At 40.9% G+C, this 21183-nt stretch overlaps 1 long non-coding RNA gene across 1 annotated transcript in view; it reads right to left on the minus strand.

The window, feature by feature from the left end:
- Nucleotides 1–1480: 1480 nt before the first annotated feature.
- Nucleotides 1481–21183, minus strand: part of LOC146833658 (uncharacterized) — a 47795-nt gene continuing 28092 nt past the window's right edge. Inside the window, exons 2-3 of the long non-coding RNA XR_014960262.1 lie at nucleotides 2617–2997; nucleotides 1481–1906 (exon numbers count right to left, since the gene is read on the minus strand). This is a non-coding gene — a long non-coding RNA (uncharacterized LOC146833658). The remainder of the gene's footprint in view (nucleotides 1907–2616; nucleotides 2998–21183) is intronic.

The raw sequence follows: 21183 nt of genomic DNA on the forward strand, positions 1-21183 counted from the left end.
CTGTGGGAGTAGTGGAGGTAAGTAGGGTAAGTCTTTTTTAAGTTATAGGGTTTTTCAACTTAGTGATATCTTGTAGCACAATACTATTAAAAGTAGCAAGGAAGTCCAAAAATAAAATAAACTGCATATGTAAAGTTTCAGATTTACTACATGAACAACTGAATTGCATGCTCTCTGTCTCACAAAATAAAACTGTCCCAACAAGCCAAACAAATATCATCTTTGTTATGCACCCCCGTGCAACAAAATAAAACAAGCATTAAAAATGCAATAGGTCTCGCCTTTTATTAAGTTAAAGCCATTTGCTTTGCTATATAATACCCTTAGCAAAGCAAATGGCTTTAACTTAATTAACCCCTTGTGTGCCACGCCCTTTCCCCGCCCTGTGCCGGGCGTTGCATTAGCGGGCGGGGTTCATGACGAGCTGGACTCGTCATGGGCACAGCGCAACCGCGGCCCATGACGAGTCCAGCTCGTCATGGGCACACAAGGGGTTAAAGGCGAGACCTATTGCATTTTCAATGCTTGGTCTTTCCGGTACATGCATCAAAGTGAAAAATTGCGATTCCTTATTTGCGATTGTTAAGGAATCGCAAATAAAGACTCGCAAAACGCGATGCACCAAAAAAATAGCGAGAAAATAAAGAATCGCAAATAATCGCTAATATAATAGCGATTCCGGCAATTGCAAACTCACTATTAGCGATTTCGCTATTAGCGAAATCGCAATTACCGAAGTCGCATTTTGATGCATCTTGATGACATCAGAACCAGGAAGTGAGCAGCTCCAGCCTCATTTTCAGTGCACAGTCTCAGGGAGAGGAGGGAGCTGGCTCTGGGAGCTGAACAGGAGTGGGAGAGAGACATTACAAACACCTTGAATATCAACTAAATGGAAGCCTCACAAACAGCAGAGGAGAGCCAAACAGGCAGGAAGTGGAAAATAAAGTTTTCTGAAAAAGAAATTGACACCCTCATTGAGGGAGTAGTCCACAGCCTTGATAAGCTGTTTGGAAAAGTATCCTTAAAAGTGGCAGAGCAGGAGAAAAGAAAAATCTGGCTCCGGATCCAAAACAGGCCATTGGGGTGACACACCGCACCATCGAAGAACTGAAAAAACGATGGTATGGCTAAGGTGCGCATTGCTGACCGGCTCAAGGAGGCAAAGAAGACAGGAGGGGGAACACCAACAGACACTGGGAACACTCTCATGCAGGACTTGGTCGAATCCACCATCCAGCCAGAAGCTGTTGTTGGTGTGACGCAGCTTGACACGTCAGGAGCAGCAAACACATCTGAAGGTAAGATGAATGCATGTTACCATTGTCCTAAAATTTAAAGGTGGAACAGTACAGCCCAAGTGCACACTTTGAACATCCACTACACAAGGTAGTCATAAAGGGAGGTGCATTATGGGAGATGTAGTCAGGTGAAACAGTCACAATGACAAACACACAAATCTGAGATAAAAAACTCTAAATAGTGTAATATATTATAAATTTAATAACAAAACAAAAAATATATTACTGTGACATGACATCACAGACATTAATTTATGCAATTTTGCACTGTTTCACCTCACAGATGTACAATGTGCTGAAGCCGAGGATAGTGATTCCCACGACATGCAGGACACCAGCGCAGGTGAACACTTGGACACACCCGTGTTGCAAAAAAGTCCATCACGTGCCCCAAACTCACGCAGGGCACCTGTCCCATCACTGGTCACCATGGATTCTGATGATGAGGCTGATGCAACACTTCCATCCCAAAACCCCAAACACAGGTCCACAGAAGCAATGTCAGAGTCCGGCGTAGAAGAGGAAGAGCACTGAGAACACAGCAGGAGGAGCAACCAAATGATGTCTGGGGTGGTCTTCAGGGACAGATGCTCCGTATGCAGCGCCTGCAGACAAAAAACACACGTGCAGTGCAATTACAAATTGGCAAGATGGCAAGCAACATTGCAGTACTGTCCGATAGTGTGCAGCAACTGACCAAGGTCATGCAGGAGGGACATGTATCCCAGAAAAGACACCATCGCGAACTAATGCAGCACTTCAAAATGTTTACCAAATCTAACAATAGGCTGGCCACGACAACTGCACTGCTGGCACGTAGGTCTGTGACCATGCAAACAGAAATGTGCCATTGGAGCGGGGATGTGGCTAAAGCACTGGACCAGGTTACCAATGCAGTAGATTTGCTTAATGCTTCCACAATTGCGGCCAACATTTCCACGCCGGGACAGGGTAGTGAGGGTGCCTCAAGCCTAAGTAGTTTGACAATGCCAGTCGACACTGCAAGAAGACGCAACACACGCAGCAGTACCCCCTCAGCTTCCAATATTAGGGATGACCATGCTGGCTCTGACAGGCGTCTGGGTGTTCGTGGAAGAAAGCGCTAGACTGCCATGTAGAATTACATTTCACTATGGTGACGTAACCATTGTTGTGATCTGACCTTTTACTGACTTACAAGTAAATTTTCTTTTGCAAACCAATTATGTCCATTACACTGGTCACATTAAAAGTGTGCTTCAACACTCATGTCATTCTTATTTAATTAAAGATTACTTTGATTGCAATATAAAGTTTCTGTGTCATCATTACTCACCTCAGAAATAATTTTGTGTGATGTCCAATCTCCTCCTGCGCCCTTCTGCTGCGCTTGCCCCTTGTGCTGCACGGTGGTGTGGCACTTGCTGGTTCCTATCCTCCGATTCGCTGTCAGACACCTCGATTTTCATTCCTCCCTTTGTCGCAATATTGTGCAGCATGGCACATGCTGCTACTATCTTGCAGCATTGTTCAGGGTTGTACTGAAGTGCTCCACTGATCTTATGGCGACATCTGAATCGGCTCTTCAGCAGCCCAAATGTGCGCTCTATGATGTTCCTTGTTGAAATATGTGCTGCATTGTACCTGTGTTGATTGGCAGATGTGGGATTGAGGTAAGGCGTCATGAGGTAATTACGCAAGGCGTATGCGCTGTCACCTACATGTAAGGAAGCAAAGGGTCAGTGGCAGTTTGACATTGACATACGTACAATGACTGTGAGAAACAATTACACATATTTACCAAGCAGATGTCCCTCTCCAAATTCTCCCCTGACAAGACGGGTGTGTATGCCACTTTGCCTGAATATATAAGAATCATGTGCACTCCCGGGAAATTGCGCAACTATGTCAGTTATTATGTTTTTGGCATTGCAAACAACCTGAATATTGAGGGAACGGTAACATTTGCTATTTCTATATAAATATTCCTGTGCTGCAGGGGGACATATTGCCACATGGGTGCAATCAATACAACCCAAAACATGTGGGAAGCGAGCTATCTGGTAGAACTCCTGTTTAGTTCTCGCAACGTCAAGCGCGGTGGTAGGGAAATTGATGTGTGACCCGATCACGGCCATTATGGCATCAAGGAATGCTTTGAATATTCTTGAAAGTGCGCTTTGTGACACACCTCCCGCTACAACAATGACCCCCTGAAAACTGCCTGACGCCAGAAGGTGTAGGCAACATAGGACCTGCACATGCGTTGGGATAGCATTGGTCCTACGTGTCTGTCGTTGCAGAATGGGATCCAATTCATTGATTAGATCATGGATCATTGCTGCATTGAGCCTATACTTATCGTATATCTCATCCTCTTGCTGTCCTAGCAACGTTATGCGGACTCTGAAAATGCGCTCATTTATTCGCCTCCGTCTGTGTGCCGCAGCCTGCAGCCTCATCCTCCTCGCCTTCAGGTAAATTCCTGCCATTGTGAAATGTGCTAGCTCATTCTGGGTGTGTTTAAATAGGTTTTAGTTGATTTCCAGCTGTATCTGATTTGCACTCATGATTACCACCTGTTTGTGATGCTTCTTATTTTGCTCTCGCAAAATTGCGATTTTCGGGTAAATCGCAATTTGCGATTTTTCATGCATATATTTTGCGATTCTTTATTTGCGAATCGCTATTTGGGAGATGCAAATACCGAATCGCAATATGAATTGCAGAATGTTTAGCGATTCTTTATATTTGCGAAAACCTGTGTTTTCGCAAATATACAGTTGATGCATTGCTACACCGTCTTTTGGGATCGCAAACGGCCAATTTTTGCGATTCGCACCGTTTGCGATCGCAAAAAGGTTTGATGCATGTGCCTGTTTGTGTTTAAGAACTAACTCTACCAGTGTGTGTGGTTTTCTTTTCCAAACTGGCTCCTCGTGTTCTTCCCGACCTTCTGACCTTCCCTTGTTCCCTATGCTTGCTCACACCTGCTCGCGCATGATGCCCCCTTCCGCCCTCCGAGATGCTTGCCCCCATGCACCCTCCCTCCTGCTGTTTTCTGTGATTCTTGTGCCTGTGCTGTGCCCCCACCCGCGCTCCTTGTGGTGTTCTTGATGGCCTCTCGCACCTTCTGTTGTTTGTGGTGCCCCCACACACCAACCTGTCCTTCTTTCTGTGTCCATGATGCCCCCAAAGCCACCATGCCGCCCTCCTCCCATTGTGCACAATGCCCCCTCACCTGCCTTCCTTCCATTGTCTGTTATTCCCTCACAACAACAAAAAAGTGGTATGACCTGGACATCGCTAGCCGCGAAATAGCCATTGTCCACTTTGACTACCCCACCCCGCAAAGAAACGCAAGTGGTCCGACTTGCCCAGCGCTGGCTATTTTTTTTCCAGCCCACACCGCTGTTGTCCAGTTGCCCCCTCACACGCAGTGGTGTGCCAATAGCCCCCACGGTGCTGGTGCCCGAGCTCCAGGCCCCTCCCCCCGGCACTGTGCACGGGCGGCGGCTGGGAGATCCCGACTGGGCCCGGAGGCTGAGCGTGGGGGTGGGCACTAAGTACATTGCAGGGGGTGGGGTGGGGGCTAAAATTTCCTTATGCAACTGCTCACACTCCCTCCTCCTGTTACCTCTCACCATCCCACCCATCACCAGTCATTACAAGCATTTGCAATGCAATAGGTCTCGAAGTCACACGAGTTTAAGCTATTGGCATTGTAAATAACAATGCCTTTTATTTATGTTTTAAAAAAGAAAACAAAAATAAAAGGCATCATTATTTGCAATGTCAATAGCTCAAACTCCCGTCAATGCGAGACCTATTGGATTGCAAATGCTTGTCATCTGATACAGTGACAGTGGATGTCAATCGCTTCCCATTTGAATAATACACTACATGTTTGCATCACAAAATATTGCAAATGTCGATGCCAGGCGAGCCCCATTGTAACAGCGTCCTGCGTTGAGTGATCAGACTGGCCTGCCCTGGACATCAGCAGCTCAAACCACTGACGTACGTTCAAGATTCTAAAGTCAGAAGTATGATGGCTTCACCTGTTCAAGCCACGTGCTGGTTAATTTTGTGGTAGTTCCAAAAAAATATGATTGACTGAAACTAAATCAGTCATGTCTGAACACACTACTGTGGCCTGTCTAGTTGATTGTATGACGTCCATTACATGACACACACTTAAAATGTAGTTTATTAATTAATAAAAACCAGAACATGACAGACTCTGTCTCACTATGTGATCCAATGTGATGAACTGCGTGTGTCCCTGTGGAGGAGGCGTTGCAGTGCGACGCAGAGCGCCATGTTTTCTTTGTGACATCACCAGCTGGGCTAGGGCAGACTTTCACGTTGCACATACTCTCCTTTCTACTGGGCTGCTGCCAACACAGACTTTACACATTTGCTGCCGAATATATAAATTATGTTTTTGACACTTTAATGTGTCAACATGAGCAACTTTCAACTTAGCCTGCCCTCGTTAGTGGGCACGTGTGCAAGGGAGCCAAGCTAATACTCTCAGTACGGGCTGTCGAGTCCCTCAGGGCCCTTGCATTTCTGGTGTTGAGCAGCAGTCTCAAGATTTTCTTAGAAATTCTCATTGCTCACATGGATGTGATTTCTTATATTTATATGTTTCCCTTGTGTTCATTGCTTGATTTTGCTCGCAAGAAAGTGTCACTCAAAATTAAACTAAAAATGTCACACATAAGCCATCTTAAAACTTGGCAGCTATGTACTACATGAACAACTGAAGGACCCATTTATGGCCACTGGCTAATGGAAACCTATTTACAAAAACATAACAAATAGAATACATTTTGATCTACATAAGGTTTCTTTCCATGCTCTCTTGCTCCCAAAATAAAACAGTGCCATCTTCCATATATCCTCCTGTGCAGCAACATGGAAAAGTGACCTCGCAGTAAGCTTTACAAATTACAATATGGAGAGCATGATAATTGGCCATTAATTAATTTTTATAACAACAATGATTGGCTTTCATTCACTTTGTGTTTCATATGTAGGACAACCCTACTAAAAGTAGCAAGGCAGACTAAAAAAACTAGACTGCATAGGTAAAGTTTTAGAATTGCTACATGAGCAACTAAAAGACACATTTGTGGTCACATGATTATGCAAACCAATAAATAAATACACAACAAATACAATAGATAACAAGAAAAAAATCACATTAAATCTGATTGCCACTCTGTAGTTATAGATAGTATTCCCACAGATAGGAATTCCTTTGATATTAGGTCCCTTGTAACTTTCCACCGTTAGACGAATCACCACCAAACTTTCCAGACTTATAGAACTTTGTACATTTTGACATGATGGAAATTTTTGTGGTGAATCGTAAAAGGAGGTGCAAAGGAAAAAAGGGCTCCTAAAACGCGTTGTTCCAATAATGCCTTTTCCATAGACCATTGTATTTGACATAGTGCGAAAAGGGCTGACTAGATTTACATTATATTTGGCCGGATTATGCATTATGATGGAGAGATGATGCATTTTTGATACTGCAGTTCATTAGGGTAAGTGCTTGACATTTATATTTAGTGATATCGGTCACCGCAGTACTTTCGCGGAATTTCACAAATTTTGTGAAACTACCTCAGTACATCATTGTAAACCTATTAAAAATATATTTAAAAAATATAAATTAATTCCCCTACCTGTTACCGCTTTAACAAAGGGGTAATAGATAGGAACTTACTACTTATCTATATCTAGGGCGAAACACTGAACATAGCCAAAGTGTAATAAAAACAATATGGGTGTATGGCACTCCACTCTACGCAACTTCATTTAACGCTATTCGATTGGACCCCACTCCAATGTATGCCACTCCACTGCATGCTATTACACTCTACTCCATGCCACTGCACACCACTCCAGTCTATACTACTCTAGTATACGTCAGTGCACTGTACCTTATTCCACTATTAAACTCTACAACACTCCACTGTACAACATGCCGCTCTACGCCACTCCACTTTATGCCATTACACTGTACACAACTCCACTCTACACCAAAATAAAAATAAAATAACTCTACGCTATTACACTATGTGCAACTCCACTCTATGCCTCTTTAGTGTCCACCAATCCACAATATGCCACTCCGTTAGTTGCTACTTCAGTATATGCTATTCCACTGTATGCAACTCCACAGTACACCACTCCAGTCTACATCACTCCATTATGCGTCACTCCATTGTATGCTACTCCACTATAAACTATTACACTCTACACCACTCCACTGTACAACACTCATCTCTACGCCACTCCATTCTACGCTATTACACTGTACACAACTCCACTCTGCTCCAGTCCACTCTACATTATTACACTGTATACAACTCCACTATATACCTCTTCAGTGTACGCTAATTCATGCATCTCCTCTCTACATCACTCCAGCATATGCTATACCACTCTAGGCCATTCCACACTACGCCACTCCTCTGTATGCCAATCAACTCTACCTTATTTCGTTCTACGGTATTCCATTGGATGCCACTCCACTGTACACCACTACACTGTATGCTATTACACTCTACCCCATGCTAGTGTATGCCATTCCAGTCTACACCACTTCACTGTATGCTACTGCATTGAACGCTACTCCATTATATGCCATTACACTTTATGCCACTCCACTGTACGCTACTACACTCTAAGCCACTCCAGTGTACTCTCCTCCACTCCATATAACTCCACCTTAAAAAACTCTACTACACTCTATGACACTCTACTAGATACTACTCCACTCATTTCATGTACACTCCACTGTCCACATTTATACTCAACTCTATTGTATGACACTCTCCTCCATTTTACATTACTCCACTCTATAGAAGTCTTCTACACTTCATGTCACTCTATGACAGACATTCTACTCTACACTATCACCGTACACTCCACTATCCAACTCTATACTCCACTCTATACATGTATGCTCCAATGTACAACACTGTATACCACTATACGGCACAGCTCTCCACTCTACTGTATGGGCCCCACTCCAATTTATAACAGTTTACTACCTTCACTATGCCAGTATGCCCCACAGCATGCCACTCTAATCTATGACACACCAGTATACTCTATTGTACTTTACTCCACACTACGTTACACCACTCCACTCAAATCTACTCCATTGTCCTAGACTTTACCTCACTCTTCGGTACTATGCAACAGTCCACTCTACATAGCTGAACTCTTTCACATACTACTGTACTCTATGCAGCTCCACTCTGCAACACTGTATGCCACTTTCCGACACTTTACTCCTGTCTATACCCCTTCACTCCACTGTACAGCACTGTACTGTACTGTATGCCACTGAACAACACTCTACTCCACTCTACTCTATTATACTGTAGTCCACTATACAACACTGTAAGCAACTCTTTGTATGCCACTGCACTCCACTTTACTTCACTCTACTCTAACATGGTACTCCACTTAACTCCACTACTCCACTGTATGCCACTCCACTCCAGGCCACTCAATGCCATTGTGCTTTATAACACTGTATGCCAATCCATAGTACCACACTATACAACACTGTACTGTACTGTACACCACTCCACTTTATAAATATCAACTAGACTGTATGTCACTCTATTGTAGCTTACATCACTTTCCAATACTGTACAGAACACTACTACACTCCACTGTACAACGTTATAGTACAATTTATGAAACTTTACTCGCCTGTATGCTACGCCACTCCACTCTACTGCACTCCATGGCACTATAGTCTATGACACGTCACGTCACTCCACTCTACACTCCACTACTTAAGTGTACTCCACTCCACTATACTCCACTCTACTACACTTTATCCCTCTCTACGCAACTGTACTATACTCTGCCCTATGCTGCTTCAGTGTTTGACACTCAACTACACTGTATGCAACTCCACTCTACAACACCGTACTACACTCTATTCCACTCTGTGACACACTACACCGCTCTATGTCCATACACTCTACGTCACTCTACTACACTGTATGACGCTGCATGACACACCACTTAACTACTCTCTATGATACGCCACTCTACTCTATGACACTCTCCTCCACTGTACTCTATGACAGTCCACTTGGTGATAGTCCACTCTATGATACTCTACTTCACCCTACTCCACTCTAAAATACTCTACTCTACTCTATGACAGTCTATGACACCCTACTCTTCTGTTCGACGCACCATTCCACTGTGCAACTCACTCCTCCAGTTTATGATACTTGACTCCAGTATAAGAGACAGCATGCCACTACACTATATAACACGTTACTACACTGCATGATACCCTACTACACTCTACTGTAGTCCACTCGATTCCATTCTCCAATACTCCAGTTTATAATAATAATAATAATCCACATTTGTAAAGCGCAAACAATCACCCGTAAGGGTCTCTAGGCGCTGGGGGCCGTTGGGAAGATTAAGCAAGCTATTGCCCAGAGTCACATGGTGCTGGGCTAATCTGCCGCCGGCGCCGTGATCGAACCGTGATCCCCAAATGCCGGAGTCAGTCGCCTTGGCACCACACCTCTTCCTTATGACAAAAGACTTAACAACACTCTCCTTCACTGTACTATAGGACACTCCACATATCAACTTTCCATTTGTGACACATGACTCTACGTTTGAAACACATATTTTTTTTTAAATGTACAAAACGTTGAAATTCACTGAAATAAACAAGGGTAAAAGCTTAGTTATAATTAGGAAAACATATTTTCCCTATACAAACCAAGTTTAAACTACAAAAACTTTAAAAATCTAAAGGTATAATTATAAATTTCATTTACAACTTATCCACCAACTTGAAATTATTATAAGTAGCGGACCTTGTAACAAACTCTTTTCAGCTCGCTACCCAGACAACACTAACTATAACTCGCCACTCTACCATGCACTGTGTTCTCACAAATAATAATACTCCACTGATCAACACTAAACTGTACAAGACTCTCCTCCACTCTACTGCACAACACTACCCTCAACAACACTGAACTATACAACACTCTACTCCACTGAACTCCACTTTATGCTACTACACTCTACAACACTCTGCTACACTTTATGCCAATCTATGACACTCTACTTGATGACACTCCACTCCACCACACTCCATTTCATGACACTGCAGTCTATAAGTCGCACAACTTCAAACACAGTCGTGTCACCTCACATGCCACACTGCATTAACTATAACTCATGCCTTTTCCATGCGCTGTTTGCACCCTTGCATACTACATGACTTCTAGCATGTGAAGTCATGACATTCATAACAATACTTATAACGTTTCAAATTACATTATTTGTTGTAACACAGTGCATGGTAGAGTGGCGAGTTATAGTTAGTGTTGTCTGATCAGCAAGCTGAAAAGAGGGTGCAACAAGGCCCGCTACTTATAATAATTTGAAGGTGGTGGATAAATTTTAAATGAAAGTTAGAACTATAACCTTAGAATTTTTTAAGTTTGTGCAGTTTAAACTTGGTGTGTATGGGGAAAATAAGTTTTCCCTACTATAACTAACCTTTTGTCTTAGTTTTTTTTTATATCTATCTATCTATCTATCTATCTATCTATCTATCTATCTATCTATCTATCTATCTATCTATCTATCTATCTATCTATCTATCTATCTATCTATCTATCTATCTATCTATCTATCTATCTATCTATCTATCTATCTATCTATCTATCTATCTATTCATCTATATGATTCCCACTCCAGGTAGACCAATTATTTCAGTGCAAAGAAGCATATTGGAACCTGTTTCAATATTTGTGGATTATTTTTTATAGGAATTTGTATCTAATTTACCATTGTTTTTAAAAGACACCGGGGATTTTTTAAGAAAATTGAATGATGTTGAATGGTACAGTGAATATTTGTTAATTGTGATGGACATAACATCTCTATACACAAGTATACATCATGTGGATGGCATTAATGCAGTATCCTATTTTTTGGGACAACGGGGCATTGGTTTTTTGGAACATAATAAGATGTTAATTGAAATGATTGAGATTTGTCTCAAAAACAATTTCTTCTTATTCAACAAACAAGTTTATCATCAACTACTTGGTGTGGCTATGGGGGCATGCTTCTTCCCTAGCTACGCATGTTTACATGTGGGCTGGTGGGAGGAGCATGTCCTCTTACCAGGAGAAGTGTTCAAAAATCATGTTTGCCATTGGTGGCATTACATAGAATGATGATGTGTGTTTGATTTGGAGGGGTTCTCAATCATCAGCTATAAAATTTGTGGACACCTTAAACACCAATGTGCTGAATCTTAAGTTCACTGCTACCATTAGTCCCACCAATGTGGAATTTTTAGATGTGTCAGTGTATATCGAGGATGGTACACTACACACTAAACTGCATAGAAAAGATACGGCGGGGAACTCTGTCCTACATGCGACAAGTTCCCACCCTAAACATCTTATTCACAGCATCCCATATGGGGAATTTCTGCAAATCCGCCGCATTTGCAGTAACGATAAGGACTTAGGGGCACATGCATCAACCATTTTTGCGAGCGCAAACCGTGCGATTCGCAAAAATCGGCCGTTTGCGCCCGCAAAAAGGGCAGTTGTGATGCATGAAGGGTCAAGGCACTCGCAATTTGAGAATTCGCAATTAATTGCGAGTTCTCAAATTGCGATTGCATTTAAGGATTCGCAAATTGAGATTCCTTAAATGCAATGCATTAAAGTAAAATAATTAGCGATTTCGCTGATAGGGGGGGCAAATTACCATGAAGTTGAACTTCATGGTAATTTGCAAAAACTTTGAAAAATGCACGAAAGTGCATTTTTCAAAGTGGTAGGTTACACACACACATGTGTGTGCGCAACATTTGTACACAGATCGATTTCAGGGGTGCAACAGGGTGTCGATTTGACACCCTTGCACCCTTGAAATTGCATTCTCAATTTGCGATTCTCTAATTGAGAATCGCAAATTGAGAACATCCTCCCATTCATTCCTATGGGCCTCTAGACCCATAGGAATGAATGGGGAGGTATTCCTTAATTGCGACTCACAATTTGCGACTCGCAATTAAGAAATATTTAGAAATCGCTATTTTGAAAGCGATTTCTACATGCATAGGCTTTTGCAATTCCTTATTAGCGAATCCTTATTTTTCGCTAAGAAGGAATCGCAAATGGCATTTTTGATGCATGTGCTAGTTAGATACCTGCCAGAACGAAGCTGTGCAAAGATTTTTATTACGTGGCTATAGATCTAAAGATCTGAATGTTGCCCGTATGAAAGCTGACTTCTTACCTCCTGACACCTGCCTGGGCATTTCCAACTTCCAGACTGAGACTGTAGTCCATACTGCTACCACGCTGGAAGACAAGACTCAAGTAGTCAAACTTATTACTGCCTATTCCAGACAGTACACACAGATTAGGAGTATTGTGCAGAAACACTGGCCTATAGTGCATACTGACCTCACACTCTCTCAAATGTTACCACCTTTACCTGTTTTAACTTTTAAAAGGTCACCTGCTATGAGAGATAACTTGGTAAGAAACAGTCCAGAAGTCACCTCTACTAGTACTTGGTTATCACCTAAATGTGGCTTCTTCAAATGTAGCTCTTGCAGGGCTTGCAAATTTGGGACGAACATGACAGAATATATGACTGCCTTCAGTAACACCCCGGTTAAAATACAGGGGTATTTTACTTGTCATACAGACTTTGCAGTCTACGTGCTTCGGTGCACGTGCGGCTTGCAGTATGTAGGGAGCACCAAGCTCCAGGTGTATAACCGCATACTACAACACCTCAGAGCCGCAGTCAATTCTGATCCTAATTATCCTGTTGCAAGACACCTGAAACGTGCCCATAACAACAATTTAAATGATTTAGATTATTTTTTCATTGGGGCGGGTTCCAAATCTATTTGTGGTTGTAACAGAGAACGCCAGTTAATAAAACTTGAATCTAAATTTATCCTGGAACTCGACACTAAGATGCCAAATGGCCTCAATATGGCGGAGGATCTGCACAATTTCCTTTGATTCTTGTCTATATATCTGTATCTATATTGTGCTGGAACCATCATAACAGCTTAGTACTGTATTCTAACACCCATGTGTATTTTATTGTATATATATATTCATGACTCCCTTCCTGTTTCTCCCTTCCCATTTTTCTTGACTCTGTTTGCCAACAGCTTGAGATGTTTTGGTTCCCTGTTTTAGGACTATGGTATCATTTTCTTTTCAATATATGTTTTGGTCAAGTAAGGGCACTTGCCCGATATTCAAACTGTTATGCTGCTAGCCACTTTATTACATTTCATTTTGATTTTGTATGGGCTTCCCCGGGGCTCCGGGGGCCTCTGTCCTCCTTTTAAAGTATTATATTTAGGTATTATTCATGCACTAGCACATTCGCAATTTTTTCACTTCAACATACGCACCAGTATAAAGTGACTCCTAGACTTAAGACAATGTTTACAGTTGCAGATTATTTGTACATGAGTATTAGTTTACATGCATATTTTGCACAATATAATTGTGAGAGACTACTATTTCTATTTTTGCCGACTATGTATATACTAGAGGTATCCAACTTGATATTAGATATTCATTGACATTGGCATTTAATGATGATAAGTTGATCTTCCCTCCTTTTTTTAAATGTGGTTCTTGAATATTTATCTTTTTACATTTTCAAATATTTATATTTGCATTAATGAGATTTTAAATATTGACTCCACATATGCAGGCAATTCATATACCATTTACCCATTGTGTCGATTTGTATAGTATGTCTTCTATGTCTAGATGTCACGTTACTCTGAGTTAATTGCACACAGGTGCCTTGTTTTTGCTCACTTTTTTTCAATCACCTATACTATTTAATCACATGATGTCTTGTAGCGCGTTATGTGAACAAGACCGAGTCTTATCGGTCGAAACACGTCATGCTGAGACACTGGCCAGGACTGACTGGTTGCTGTATTCATGGATTTTAAATAAAGCACAGCAGTTTTCACTACGTCCCTCGAGTGGTCTGTACCTGTGTTTTTGCGCCGTGGAGGTTTGGTGACAATCCGAGATTTGCTTCACACATATATATATATATATATATATATATATATATCAAAGCTCCAACTTCCTCCAGTCGCAAAGGAAATAGGCACTCACGGGAGACGCTCAGAAGATGTTTTTATTCCGGTAAAACAAACAGACGCGTTTCGGCGAATTGCCTTCCTCGGTGTTTGCTCGCACACCGGGAGACCGCCATTTTAAGTGCATGCAAAAACTGTCATCATGAAACATCAATCATAGAAAGCGGACTTGCATATTAGCAGATAAACGTCCGCCATTGCTAAATTTGCAATTTTAACTTTGTCGAATGATAAATATATATCAAATCACAACCTAAGTCATAAAATAAATTTGAAGACAAGTTATATACATGTTCACACGCACTTGGGCTACTTAACAAGATTACGCCATATATTGGCTGCGGCATCCACGTAACATCGCCACAAACGGGTTGTCAAATCCATTTTAGAAAACCCATCGTAAATAGACGGACAAGGCTATAGTTATAAATCATTGCTTAGATTATGTTCACACTGTATGACGGTACCTTACAGCTTGAATGCCCTGGGTCGTAATTCCAATTAGAAATAGACATAGGAACCTCGATCTAATGCGTGGCTAAAATGTAAACCATGATTTGGCCATGTATTGGCTAACAGTGCCACCTCACCAATAAATAATTATTAGTGTACCCAGTTGCTATCACATTATCTTACTTTTCATTTCGCCGTGTATCGGCTATTATGTACCATCCTAAATACTCATAATATACAGTAGTTAAAACCTTTTCATAGTCCGATAACAATTACATAACAATTGTCAAGTTAGTTGGTTGGAGATAACTCTACTCATAATATTGGCGAAAAGTACAGATCCTATAGTTGTATATTATTGCTTATTGTTATTCTCATGTACCCAGATGTGATGCCAGTTCTTCCCCACTATTCAGGCCTTTCGGAAATTTTGTTTGGCAATCTACTATGTACCGTGATTCTAATCTTCGTAGCTGTCTTAATCTATCTCCTCCTCTCACATTGTCTGGTACAAGATCCAAACCATAAAATCTTAATAGATTTCGATTACTGGAATGTTTCTCGGCGTAGTGCCTTGCTACAGGATATGCTGTATCTTTGTTAGCAATGGCCCTTTGATGCTCCAATACCCTGATCTTTAATGGGTGTATGGTACTTCCTATGTACCATAGATTACAGGGACATATTAGGCAGTACACTACATATGGGGTGCTGCAGGTAATGAATCTCTTGATGATTTTAGTTGTCTGTGTGCCTGGTAAATCAAACGAGAGAACTCGTCTACTATTAGAGCACGCTTTGCACTTCCCGCAGGGAAAGAAACCTTTCATATCCTTGAGGGTTCTAACCCCAGAGGATGCTGCCTCAAGATTACTGTGCACTAATTGATCTCTCAGAGACCTGGCCTTTCTGAATGTCACTTGTGGGTATCCTGGAATATCATCACTTAATACTGGATCAGTTTTTAAGATGTGCCAGTTTTTTCTCAGTATGCGTTTCAATTGGTTAGCTTCTGCTGAGTAGGTAGTAATCATCCTAAATTTCCCTTGATCGACATTCCCTGACTCATTGACTGACTGCTTTTTGCTGACCAACAGGTTCTTTCTAGGAATGCTTTTCACCTTATTCAATGTATTATGCAGTAGTGTGGGATTGTAGCCCCTTAAGGTGAACCTCTGTATGCATTCTTGTGCTGACACTCTGGGGTTAGAACCCTCAAGGATATGAAAGGTTTCTTTCCCTGCGGGAAGTGCAAAGCGTGCTCTAATAGTAGACGAGTTCTCTCGTTTGATTTACCAGGCACACAGACAACTAAAATCATCAAGAAATTCATTACCTGCAGCACCCCATATGTAGTGTACTGCCTAATATGTCCCTGTAATCTATGGTACATAGGAAGTACCATACACCCATTAAAGATCAGGGTATTGGAGCATCAAAGGGCCATTGCTAACAAAGATACAGCATATCCTGTAGCAAGGCACTACGCCGAGAAACATTCCAGTAATCGAAATCTATTAAGATTTTATGGTTTGGATCTTGTACCAGACAATGTGAGAGGAGGAGATAGATTAAGACAGCTACGAAGATTAGAATCACGGTACATAGTAGATTGCCAAACAAAATTTCCGAAAGGCCTGAATAGTGGGGAAGAACTGGCATCACATCTGGGTACATGAGAATAACAATAAGCAATAATATACAACTATAGGATCTGTACTTTTCGCCAATATTATGAGTAGAGTTATCTCCAACCAACTAACTTGACAATTGTTATGTAATTGTTATCGGACTATGAAAAGGTTTTAACTACTGTACATTATGAGTATTTAGGATGGTACATAATAGCCGATACACGGCGAAATGAAAAGTAAGATAATGTGATAGCAACTGGGTACACTAATAATTATTTATTGGTGAGGTGGCACTGTTAGCCAATACACGGCCAAATCATGGTTTACATTTTAGCCACGCATTAGATCGAGGTTCCTATGTCTATTTCTAATTGGAATTACGACCCAGGGCATTCAAGCTGTAAGGTACCGTCATACAGTGTGAACATAATCTAAGCAATGATTTATAACTATAGCCTTGTCCGTCTATTTACGACGGGTTTTCTAAAATGGATTTGACAACCCGTTTGTGGCGATGTTACGTGGATGCCGCAGCCAATATATGGCGTAATCTTGTTAAATAGCCCAAGTGCGTGTGAACATGTATATAACTTGTCTTCAAATTTATTTTATGACTTAGGTTGTGATTTGATATATATTTATCATTCGACAAAGTTAAAATTGCAAATTTAGCAATGGCGGACGTTTATCTGCTAATATGCAAGTCCGCTTTCTATGATTGATGTTTCATGATGACAGTTTTTGCATGCACTTAAAATGGCGGTCTCCCGGTGTGCGAGCAAACACCGAGGAAGGCAATTCGCCGAAACGCGTCTGTTTGTTTTACCGGAATAAAAACATCTTCTGAGCGTCTCCCGTGAGTGCCTATTTCCTTTGCGACTTGAGGAAGTTGGAGCTTTGATTTTCTGTGGAGTGCATCGCCACATTGAGGGCACCCACCCGTGAGTGAATTCCCGTTTCGAAAGGGTGCAAACTGAGCTGACATATATATATATATATATATATATATATATATATATATATATATATATATATATATATTACCTACTGGCGGTCGCCAGTAGGTAGTTATAGTTAGGACCCCTTTTCCATAGGAAAACCTCAACATTCTATTTTGAATAACTTTGGCGCCGGTCGATGAATCCTCGCGAATTTCTCAAAATAGGTGGGGCGCTACGCTCCGCTCCTACCCTGAAAGTCTCGGGGGGATTCGTCAAGCGGGGGCTGAGATAAAAGGGGGGTCCCAAAACGCGTTTTTCCCATGCATTTTTCCATAGGACCTTTAGAACGAGCTACAGCCCGAACGGCTGAACAGAATTACTAGAAATTTGGCAGAGAGGTAGTCCCTAGGTCAAGGAAGTGCCTTTTGTAGGTTTGGTGTAAATCTGTTCAGTAGATTCTGAGAAAATAGCCTTTAAATCAATATATATATCTGAGCCCGCTTACGGTACGCTTACCGTACGCTTACCGTAAGCGTACGGTGGCGTGCGCGAGCGCGATTCTGATTGGCTCTTAGATCTTAGTAAACATTCGAATCGGCCGAAACCAGGAAGCGGCGTCCGCCATTTTGTCTCTCGCATTGAGAGTTATTTCTCAAACTTGATGCCCAAAAACATGTTACGGGGCATTTTTGACAACTCCCTCCCACACAGTCATGTTGAGGGAGTCCCCAAACATCCCCAAAGAGCAAAAACGGTAATATTTTTTTTTCGGCAATTTCGCCGAGTACGCTTACCGTACGCTTACCGTAAGCGTACGGTAATTAAAATGAAAAAAAAAAAACACTATCCACACTTACCCCACCCCCTGTGCTTTTGGTGTCAGCAGGCCACCAAATGTACTGGGGTTATTGAATGTCAAAACACTATCAACACTTACCCCACCCCCAGTGATTAGGCCACCAAATGTACAGGGATTATTATTTCTGAAAAAAAACATGAAATTATAAAATCGAAATAAAAAAAACACTATCCACATTGACCCCACCCCCTGTGCGTTTGATGGCCGAAGGCCACCAAATGTACAGGGCTTATTACTGCTCAAAAAAAACATGAAATTATAAAATCGAAATAAAAAAAACACTATCCACATTGACCCCACCCCCTGTGCTTTTGGTGGCCGAAGGCCACCAAATGTACCGGGCTTATTAAAGTTGATAAAAACCGTGCACGGAACGAACTGCGTTAAGTGGGCGCGCACGCCTCGAATGGCGTAAAGTAACTTAGCATTTAAAAAACCGTACAAATTCACTGAAAAAACCATAGGTTTCACATACGTTATAGTTAGGAATTAGCATTTAAAAAACCTTGCAAATTCACTGAAAAAACCATAGGTTTCACACATGTTATAGTTAGCGGAAATTTTACTGATAAAAAACCAATGAAATTGCCCCGTTATAGTTAGTGCTGGCAACTATAACTCACGCGACCGCAATCTTCTGCTGATGACATATGTGTCTTTATAAAAAAAAATATTTGTAATATATGTATAGCTAAAAATGTATGGAAGAAGACATGGGCAAATAAGTGTCTAAATACAGTATTAGCATCAGCAGAGGATTGCGGTCGCGTGAGTTATAGTTGCCAGCACTAACTATAACGGGGCAATTTCATTGGTTTTTTATCAGTAAAATTTCCGCTAACTATAACATGTGTGAAACCTATGGTTTTTTCAGTGAATATATATATATATGAATGTAAATTCGTCTATGATGCTGCCTTAGTCAGAAAGACGAAGAACGGACCCAAAAATCAGTGCCAATCACGGTAATTTTATTTTAAATGTTCCTGAGCCAGTTCGACATGACGCGTTTCAGCCCCACTCGGGCCTTGATCACATGACGCGTTGCAAGGGGAAATAGCAGTTTTTAAAGGGGAATTACATCCGGATATGACCACATAATGGACAGTGAAGAGTTACAAAAAATCATCCCAATTTTTCTCAACATCGCAGTGTAAATACTTGAAATGTCCTGCACAATATAGATGTAATAAAGTTCATACAATTATCTATAAATAAATAACTATATAAATACAATACAAATATATATACATAAATATATTTTTATATCAAAAATAAATATTTGCAGATTATAAAATTCATAAAAGTATCTTATATATACAGGGATAACCATTAAATATCAAACCTGTACAAATTGAACTAACACATCTATCTAAAGATAATCAATAAATAATTCATTGTGCAGGGTGATGATTTTGACCCACGTATAATACTGAGAGTTCAAGTACATACTGTCCTTCTTTTGCTAAAGTAATGCCCTAGTGGGCCAATACGCATTGAAAAGTTATTTGTGATCATAAAATCCTTGTCCATTGTAGTTCCACATTATCCCGCTAAAATTAATAGGATGTTAGTAAACAATATTTGATTATATGTATAAAACTACCCATTAATAGATAGAGGCAAGCAATATCTAACATGTCTCATTATCACTCCCCCACCAAAATAGAGTCTAAAATTATTTCTAAAATATAAATTAAGATCGAGATTGGAGTTCCTATAATTATTTTCCATTTTTTATTATTTTGTATTTATTATTTATTAATATTTTCTTTCTATTTAAATGTTTTCTAATTTGTTCATAAACCATTTATTTATGGGTTACACTCGAAAATGGTTATGCATACTTGAGTTTATGCTAAATCTCTTCTCAGTATGTAACCCAAGAGCAAGCTGAACACCTTCATGCCTGCTACTTCTCATAGCTTAAAGAGAATAGCGAAAGAAAAAAGAACTCCTATAAAAAAGAGAGACTTCATGTTCCTTACGGGAAGAACAATATGAGCCCATATTGAGACTCTTCCCAAAAAGTAGCATTAGAAAAGAATTGGTAAAGAGCTATAGACATGTGTAGAAATCCTCACTTGAGTTAAGGCCAGTCGGATTCTTCGTGTCCAGTTCTAAAACATATCTGGTTTCAAGTAGCCGAAGTTTGGCCTCACGATTGCCACCCCGTTTCATTGGTAATATTGAATCAATAACATAAAATTGTAAGAAACTGGGGTTGCCATTATGTTTGTCCTCAAAATGTCTTGCTACAGGGTAGGCCTGATCCTTATTAGAAATTGCTCTAATATGTTGCAAGATCCTCTTATGTGCCGGCAGCTTAGTGCTGCCGACATACCTGAACCCACAGGGACATTCCAAAACATAAATTGCAAATTCGGTTTTGCACGTGAGTCTTTTATTAATTTCAATAGGTATGGTCTTAAAAGGACTTGAATAGTGTGTTTTACTGCAACCGAATTTGCATGCTTTACAGCTTGAACATTTTCTGAAGCCTTTCACTTGCGACATCCAAGTGACTGCTGGAACTGATTCAGGGCTATTTTTTACCAAGCCATCCCTCAATGAAAATGCTTTCCTAAATGTTATGGCTTGTTTACAGTTAATGGTACCTCCAATAACTGGGTCGCCCTGTATCAAGTTCCAGTTGCGGCTAAAAATCTTTCTCAATTCCTGATGTTGCCTACTAAAAGTGAGGATCACTCTTGATTGGAAACTAGGGGTCTTATCCAATATTTTATCAGTTCTGACCTTAGGTAACAGTGCATTAGTCCTAGATAAGAATCGTGTTTTTTGTATC

The sequence above is a fragment of the Triturus cristatus genome, chromosome 4_2 (assembly GCF_964204655.1).
Source record: "Triturus cristatus chromosome 4_2, aTriCri1.1, whole genome shotgun sequence".
In the NCBI taxonomy this organism is placed as follows: domain Eukaryota; kingdom Metazoa; phylum Chordata; class Amphibia; order Caudata; family Salamandridae; genus Triturus; species Triturus cristatus.